This window comes from Mustela putorius, unplaced genomic scaffold (assembly GCF_011764305.1).
Source record: "Mustela putorius furo isolate JIRA1106 unplaced genomic scaffold, ASM1176430v1.1 tig00000174_pilon_pilon_pilon, whole genome shotgun sequence".
NCBI lineage: Eukaryota > Metazoa > Chordata > Mammalia > Carnivora > Mustelidae > Mustela > Mustela putorius.
Window position 1 is genome coordinate 11,820,188 of NW_025421304.1, and position 9,513 is coordinate 11,829,700.

Consider the following 9,513-nt stretch of genomic DNA (forward strand, 5'->3'; position numbering starts at 1 on the left):
AGTTCTGTCCTTAGGCGTACAGCCTTAAGTAGAGTAATAATTTCAGGCCCCTGTTTGATTGGGGAGTTATGGCTTGATAATAATCCTTCGTTCTTCCAAATGGCTCTGTGAGCATGTAGGACTAGGAAAGCATATTTGGAGTCAGAATAAATATTAATTTATAGTGCTTTGGTGATTGTAAAGCACAAGTGAACACTACAGCATACCCAGCTTTTCTTACTCCTTTTTCCATGAAACCATTGCCATCAGTAAACCAACTGTCATCTGTATTTTCAATAGGGGCATCTTTTAAATTTGGTTGACTGGGGTACCTGGGTGGCTCAGTGGGTTGAGCCTCTGCCTTCAGCTTGGATAATGATCTCAGGGTCTTGGGATCGAGCCCCGCGTCGGGTTCTCTACGCGGCGGGGAGCCTGCTTCCCCCTCTCTCTGCCTGCCTCTCTGCCTACTTGTGATCTCTGTCTGTTAAATAAATAAATAAAATCTTTAAAAAAAAAAGATTGGTTGACTAGCATAAACAAGACCAGTAACCTCTGAACACTTATGCTCTATAGAAGGACGAGGTCAGGTCCAGGCATAAAGGTAGCGGAGCTTAAAGTTTGACAGGTTTCAAGTGTTATTTCAGGCAAATCTGTAAGTGTAGCCTGGTATTTAATAAGTCAGCCTCCCATCATCCATTGGTGGCCTTGGCCTCTAAGACACTCTGGACCTGATGTGAAGTCATTACAATTAGGGATGGTCCCATAGTGAGCTTTGAAGCTCCAACCAGGAGAACTGTTGTATGCTTGGCTAAAGCCTTTGTTTGCAATTGTCAAGAGAAGTGGCTTTTAGAATAAATATAACTAAGGGATAATACTACCAAGAAGACTTCTTTGTTTGAGGTACAGCCTTAACAGTGTGTTAATTATGAGGACTCACTGGCAAGTGGGAGAAGACTTGTCTCAGGAGATAAGGGCATCCCCAGCTGCATCATCAAGTCCAATCATAGGGAAAGTGGGGTCATCCATTATCTCCACAAAGTCCATAGTTAACCCGATAGACTGGATATGCTCTGACTTTTAGGAAAAAAAATTCATCATCCCAGCCCCCTAGAATGGTTCAAGATGCCAGTTGCGTTATATAATCCTTAGGGAATTGATCCTATTTCCCAGCTGTTCAAATCATCATATGCCCATGGGGTCCTGTTATCCCCACAGAATAACAACCAAGAAGACTGTCTATACATGAGCTACTGCGGTAATTTCTCTGAAGTTTATCTCAAGTTCTCTAGCTTAAGTAAACGGCAAACATTCAAAGAGAATCAGATCTAGAATTTGACATCCACAAAGGTGTGTTATTGAAACAGAATTTTTCTCTCTAAAATAACCCTCACTTTTAACCAGAGATAGCCAAACCAGGACTAATTTATTTGAAAAACAAGGTCCGTTTTGACAGACTTGGCCTAATTTACATAAGGTCAGCAAGAATAATGATTGATCATATAGATCTTTAAAATTTGCTTTGCTGGAAAAAAATTTTTTTTTGCTTTGCTGGGACTCTTGTAAGGGATCTCTAAGTTGAGAGAGGCCAGAAGCCAAGCCAAGTACTTGCCATCAGAGATGGTCAGCAATACCTGTCGATGTGCAGATTCCTCTTCATGAAGTCTCCAGTGTATTCCGAGGTTCCTGCACCTGTCCGGAAATGACATTCTTTACTCACCCAGTGAGGCTGCTGGGAACCTGTAAGCAAGGTACCAGGCCAACAGTTCCAAGGGGCTTTTTGGCTCCAGGTTTCATAAAGTCAACCTCACTTCCTCAAAGCTGTTTGGTCATATCTGAGTCTATGCATGTCTCTCTCAAATAAGACAGTCCAGGGGACGCCTGGGTGGCTCAGTGGGTTAAGCCTCTGCCTTTGGCTCGGGTCATGATCTCAGGGTTCTAAAATCGAGCCCCACATCAGGCTCTCTGCTCAGTGGGGAGCCTGCTTTGCCCTCTTTGTGCCTGCCTCTCTGCCTACCTGTGATCTCTCTTTCTCTCTCTCTATCAAATAAATAAATAAATAAATAAATATCTTTTTAAAAAAAAAAAAAAAAAAAGGACACTCCAGTCATAGCCTTGGTAAAATAACCAATGTTTCCAATGGTTAAATAAAACCTTAAAAAAAAAAAAGTTTCCTCTTGTAGAAGATTCATAAAAAGAACTGTTAGGACAAACAACAAGTAAAGATATTCAATATCTTTTTTTTTTTTTTTTTTTTTTTTTTTTTTTTTTTTTTTTTTTTTTTAAAGAATTTATTTATTTATTTGACAGAGAGAGATCACAAGTAGGCAGAGAGGCAGGCAGAGAGAGAGAGGAGGAAGCAGGCTCCCTGCTGAGCAGAGAGCCCGATGCGGGACTCGATCCCAGGACCCTGGGATCATGACCTGAGCCGAAGGCAGCGGCTTAACCCACTGAGCCACCCAGGCACCCAAGATATTCAATATCTTTAAGATCAAAACTGAAATGGGTAAGAATTTCCAGAACTAACTAAACGCTGCATCCAAACTGAACAGGAATTCATAACATGGGACCAAATGAACTAAAGAGATCATCTCTTACAAGGGGAACAGATTCTCATCGAATTTATGCAAATGACAGAGATTGCCATGGAGAAAAGAATACTTACTGAGACCTTTTTCATTTCAGAGGGTTCAGGTAGGAAAGTTAAATGCTTTGATTTGTTTACAAATAAATACTTGATCAAGTTTCTGTAGGTCATAGATATCTTAAGAGAAAGTTTCCTTAATCTGGCAGAGCAAACATTAGAGAACCAACAGTGTTTCAAACAAGAGTCACAATAGTATAATCTCTTTAGTTCATTTAGTCTCTGTTACTAATTCTTGTTCAGTTTGAATGCAGTGTTTAGTTAGTTCTGGAAATTCTTACCCATTTCAGTTTTGATCTTAAAGATATTGAATAGGGTGCCTGGGTGGCTCAGTGGGTTAAGCCGCTGCTGCCTTCGGCTCAGGTCATGATCTCAGAGTCCTGGGATTGAGTCCGCATCGGGCTCTCTGCTCAGCAGGGAGCCTGCTTCCTCCCCTCTCTCTCTGCCTCCTCTCTGCCTACTTGTGATCTCTCTCTGTCAAATAAATAAATAATTAATTTTAAAAAAATATATTGAATATCTTTACTTGTTGTTTGTCCTAACAGTCCTTTTTATGAATCTTCTTCAAGAGGAAATGTACTTTTTTTTTTTTAAGATTTTATTTATTTATTTATTTGACAGAGAAACAGCGAGAGAGGTAGCACAAGCAGGGGGAGTGGGAGAGGGAGAGGGAGAGGCAGGCTTCCCACTGATCATGACCTAAGCCCAAGGCAGATGCTTAATGACTGAGCCACCCAGGCACCCCAGGAAATTTATTCCGCAAGAGACTGAGAAAAATTATAAATAACAAAAACTCAGATATTGACATTGTTAATGATCTGAGAGTTTGTTATGATGCAATTGACAAGGAAACTTGGTTATTTCTGTGACACGTAACACTTCAAAAGACAGAATATCGAGTGATGATGACCTTATCCCAGAAGGTAGCATACCAAACAAACAAACCTGATTAGTCAATGAGACTTTGTTCATGATTTTAATCTTGGGAAAGTTTGTTAAAACCTCAAAGTTATAAAGGGCATGCCTAACTAGGATTAGGGATGTTAAAAACATGATAAAGGCAACAGATAGAAACTGGTTTCTCTGGGCAGCCAAAGAAAAAACAACTGTTGACATTTTGTTATCAAGAGCAGACCAACAATGCAAGAACACGCGTCTTTTTGAACTAAGAGAAAGCAAACTTTGAGTCTTCTACCAGTGTACTTTAAGATCCGTTCATTTCAATCTTTGTCTCTCCTGACCACACCTACAATTCCTCTCCAAGGATTTCCCTTCAGAAAGCTTGTACAACTTTCCTTTGTATTCAGATTTTGTCCCAAGTCATTTCTTTCCAAACAACCAGTCTCCTGCAAGACAAAATTACCTTCTTTTACCTTCAACAAAAATGTAGTCCCTTTCCTTGTATCTTTCTTACGTATCTCCTACTTTTCTACGTAGAGTTGTTTCCCTAATTCCCATCAGTCAGTCAGTCTTACATTCTACATGAGTAGAATTTTTTTTTTAAAGATTTTATTTATTTATTTATTTATTTGACAGATAGAGATCACAAGTAGTCAGAGAGGCAGGCAGAGAGAGAGGAGGAAGCAGGCTCCCCACAGCAGGGAGCCCGATGCAGGGCTGGATCCCAGGACCCTGGGATCACAACCCGAGCTGAAGGCAGAGGCTCTAACCCACCGAGCCACCCAGACGCCCCTACATTAGTAGAATTTTGCACTCTTAGAAACCTTCATCTCCCGTGAAGACAAAGTACTAACCAACTGTGAACTGTTACGTTAATTCTTTATTTGGGGGCGCCTGGGTGGCTCAGTGGGTTAAGCCGCTGCCTTGGGCTCAGGTCATGATCTCAGGGTCATGGGATCGAGTCCCGCATCGGGCTCTCTGCTCAGCGGGGAGCCTACAATCCCCCTCTCTCTCTCTGCCTGCCTCTCCATCTACATGTGATCTCCCTCTGTCAAATAAATAAAATCTTTAAAAAAAAAAGATTTTATTTATTTGAGAGAGTAAGTGAGCTTGTTTGGAGGTTCTAGCAGGGGAGCGAAGCTCCTCATATACCCTTGACCGAGGAATGGTCCTCTCCTCTCTCATCCTCTTCGATGGAGCCCACAGCTTCAGGAGGGACACACACGGAGCCATGAGGGAGGAAGGGGGCACTAGCCAGCCAGATCAGCCAAATCAAGCCTGGTGATCAATGGGGTGACATTGATGTCACAGCCAGAGAGAGCACAGAGAGCAAGCAGGGGCAGCAAGAGGGAGAGGGAGAAGCAGGCTCCCCTGCTGAGCAGGGAGCCCAATGCAAAGCTCAGTCCCTGGACTCTGGGATCATGACCTGAGCCCAAGGCAGCAAGCTTAACCCACTGAGCCACCCAGGGGCCCCACACCAGAATTCTTTAGATGGCAAATTTATGAACCCGATAAGCACAAAGCATGTTTACCAACAGACCCAAATATCCTTTGTTTTTTGTAAAAAGTCAAAAGCATAAACCTATATCCGGTAATTGATGCGTTAGCACTTTATCCTACCTGGAAAAGACCTAGGTGTGCCGTGAATTTAATCCCATTTACTGTCCCAGCAAAACGATTTTAAGTTTCAGATTCCTAAAGACTTTGAAAGCTATACCTTAATTACCCTTTGACAACTTTGAGGCAGACAAGATTTTTTTTTTTTTAAGATTTTATTTATTTATTTGACAGAGAGAAATTACAAGTACACTGAGAGGCAGGCAGAGAGAGAGAGAGAGAAGGAAGCAGGCTCCCTGCTGAGCAGAGAGCCCAATGCGGGACTCGATCCCAGGACCCTGAGATCATGACCTGAGCCGAAGGCAGCGGCTTAACCCACTGAGCCACCCAGGCGCCCCGAGGCAGACAAGATTAACCAACCTTTTAAGTCGTCTTCTTGCTAACAAATTGCAACAGATCATACGGGCTTATTTGACCTTCAGCAAACCTTGATAGAATCCAAGTTTCTCGTTTAGTCCTGGTATCTTTAAAGACTTAATCTTAATTCAATCACCAAACTTAGTTTACATGCTGAATTCTGTTCCACTGGGGGATCTTCCCCATTGTCATTTTTTACCGGAGACGCTGCTGGGGAACTCTGGAGTGGGTGGTGTTAGGTCTAGTGGGGTGCTCTTCTTGCTCCTTGACCGTGAGGGGAGAAAGGGTATGGTGCCTGAGGCACTGAGAATGATGGTCTAGAAACCAGTTATGAAGGCCGTGCCAGAGGTGGTGCAGAAAGAGGAGGAGTACGGGGAGACAGAACAGGCAAAGTGTTACCAGAAGGTTGAGAAAGGGTTCCCAGTTTTAGAGCTCATCAGCTCCCACAGGGAAGCAGATAACCATGTTTTCCCACCAGCAAGGGGGGAGGGGTTAGTTAGTCCATGTCAAGCCAGAGAAGATGGAACTTCCCTAAAACAAAGGGAATTTCCTGCAGCTGCTTGGGAATATTCCTTGAAGTCCAACCACAGTTGACTCCAATTATAGCCATTAACCTAAGAAATGAGTGAGGGAGAAGCCCTCATGTCTATTAGGAGGAACACTGACAAGAGTCAGGTTCCCCTTCACTAGAGAGGGCCTGTGTTTCTGGCACTCTGGGTTTATCTGCAGGAGGCCTGTTTAGATCATTATCTTCCAGGAGGTCAGGAAAGCGTTTACTAGCCAGACACCTTTGGGCAAATACTTTCTGCCCTGTTTCCTGCAGGTGAGATCTGACTGACTGATCCCACTGTGGCCATGAAGGGTTACAGGAGATCAGTCCTTTCCTAAATTTTGCAATCCGAGTTGTTTTCAGTGAGTTAAAAGACATCCCACGGGGCACCTGAGTGGCCCATCCGGTTAAGCATCTGACTCTTGATTTCAGCTCAGGTCATGATCTCAGGGTCATGAGATCAAGCTCTGCGTCCAGCTCTGCGCTGAGTCTCCTTATCCCTCTCCCTCTCTTCCTCCTCTCTCTCTCTTTCACTCTTAAAAAAATGTTACTAAGGGAACCAAAGAAGAAGCCTAGTATTGAGGCCATGCTCCCAGAAAAGTAAAGAAATTTCATTACTGTATCCCACCCCTAACTCCTGGGTGGCGTCCCACTCAGGACATGTCAGAGGTCCCAAGGTGTCGAAAGCAACTGGAGGAATCCCCCGAAGATTCAGAATCACTGTTGATCACCATCCTGCCCTCCCATGAAGGCATTCCTGCCCTCAACGGCCCCATGGGAGGGATGCCTGTGTCCGTCCCCTCCCCAGCGCATCCTAGGCTGCCGATGGGTACCCAGTGAAGGGACTGAAATTTTCTGGGCTGAGCCGTCATATGGCCTGAAGTTTGCCTACTGCCCTGCCACTTTTTTTTTTTTTTTAAGATTTTATTTATTTATTTGACAGACAGAGATCACAAGTAGGAGAGAGGCAGGCAGAGGGAGTGAGGCGGAAGCAGGCTCCCCACTGAGAAGAGAGCCTGATATGGGGCTTGATCCAGGACCCCGGAATCATGACTGGAGTCGAAGGCAGAGGCTAAACCCACTGAGCCATCCAGACACCACAGCCCTGCCACTTTTAACCCATGGACAATAATAGAAAAGTTTTATAAAGGGGAAATTACCAAATACTGTAATTTAAGTAGTAAGTAGAGGACATCGACGGAAAACAGCAAACACAGAAATCCATCAAAGGGGCGCCAAGCAGGCTCTCTGCCAAGCAGAGCCACCAGGTACACCCCCCACGCAAATTTTTTTAAATAAATAAAAATGTATGAAGGGGCACCTGGGTGGCTCAGTTGGTTAATGTCTGCCTTTGGATCGGGTCATAATTTCAGGGCAGAGGCATGCTGAGGGCAAAGCCAACAAGATTTGCCAAGTGATCTGATGTACCTTGTGGAAGAAGAGAAAGAGAAAGGTCAATAGTAACTCCAGCCACAGTGTTGGAATTGATCAATTCACCTGCTCATCTATAAACTCATCTCCGCAACGGGTGTGGTAGACACTCTTGGACTCAAAGCTGTTGATGGAGGGTTTAAAGGAGCTATAGCAGTCCTGAAGTATAAATTGTGTAGTGCCAACCCCCCTAGAAAAATATAACAATTGTTAGCTATTGTCCTGGACTGCCCTCTTCAAAGTGGATCTTCATCTCATCCCTGATGTTTTCAGCTGGTGTTTCATTTTGTTTTCACACTGAGTTCTACCCTTACAGAATGCAGGAATTAGTTGTAGGTATCTTTGCATTCCCAGTTTATGTCCCAGTGCCTGAACATTTACGGCTTCTTGTTGACTGTGTTCTTGCCAAATCTCACTGACACGATGCTTTTACAAATCTATATCCTTTGGTCTCCCCAATGCCTTGGGTTCCAATTTTCCTAACCTATGAGGCCCATTTTCCCCCTAATGTATACTCTTTCAAAGACACGTTAACATTTATTTGAGCACAGTTGAAAATGAAAGAGGAGAGGGGATACCCAGGAGGTAGTCCTTGGTCTTCCTTCTGTTGTCCCAAGTTCTTGCTAGAAATAGAAACTTGCTTAGCCCATCAGGCAAACAGGCTAACCTGCAATTAGCAGGTCTTGCTTTTTTTTTTTTTTTTAGTCATTTATTTAAGTAATCTCTACACCCCATATGGGGCTCAAAATCACAAACTGAGATCAAGAGTCACAGGCTCCACCTACGGAACCCACCACGTGCCCCATCAGGTCTCCTTTGAAGGCAAGTTAGCAAAGCTCCCATTATCACAGTACTTTGGACTGTCCTATTCAGCCATCTGTCTCACTCCTCACCTCCCCAGGATCTCGCCCAGGAGAGTCTGTAATATAACAGATATTCAATAACCATTCTCTAACACTGTTGGGTCCCAAAGGGAAGGGTGATTAACAAGAGTTGGTGCTGGAGAAATAGAGCATTGATCACGAAGTGGAAATGGCTTAAATTTTTTTGCTTACTTATTTACCCCTCCTTTGGCTCATCATATGGAATTACTGTTAGTTCCTTCATACAACTATCTTTATCTGAAATCAATTACTTATTTGCATGTGTGTGTGTGTGTGTGTGTTTTAAGTAAACCGTACGCCTAACACCTAGGGGCACACTCCAACTCAGGACCCCAAGATCAAGAGTCGCATTACTTATTGCATATTTATCACCTGCTGTAATGGGAAAGCAGTCTCCTCTATCTTGCTCTAATAAGATAGGAATCTCCTCTGTCTTCGTCATAAGTGTATTTTTTTTTAAGATTTTATTTATTTATTTGACAGAGAGAGATCACAAGTAGGCAGAGAAGCCAGCAGAGAGAGATGGGGAAGCAGGCTCTCTGCTGAGCAGAGAGCTAGATTTGGGGCTCAATCCCAGGACCCTGGGACCATGACCTGAGCGGAAGGCAGAGGCTTTAACCCACTGAGCCACCCAGGCGCCCCTCATAAGTGTATCCTGCTAAAACATAGTGCCTAGAACATCTCCCAATAAATAGTTCTTGAATGAATGCATGACCACAAGGAAATTAGCAAGAAGCATTTTAACTAAATATAAACGTAATCATACTTTCTTTGCCTTATTTATGATTTATGAAAGTTGGTAAACTTTGGGAAAATTGGGTAACATGAGAAAAAAGTAACCAAGGGAGAAATGCTTCCTTAAGTAGTTGGGCTTTCAAGGAAAGAGGTACTCTAACCTAAATGCATCATTTGGGTTTTCATTGGGTTTGTATCCCCTCGAGTCCTAGAGGGAAGAGCTAGCTCCTTTATTTCTTTACCCCTCGTCAGTAACCAGAACACTGCCCAGAAAGTAAAGGGCGCTCAATAAATATTTGAGGAATGAAAGAACCCGGCAGGAAACTAAGAATACACACTTAACGAGCGAATTGGCTCCGACAGGCTGCAGTTCCTCCCCGGGGCAGGAGGCGGCGCCAGCGTTACACCAGCCTGGCCGC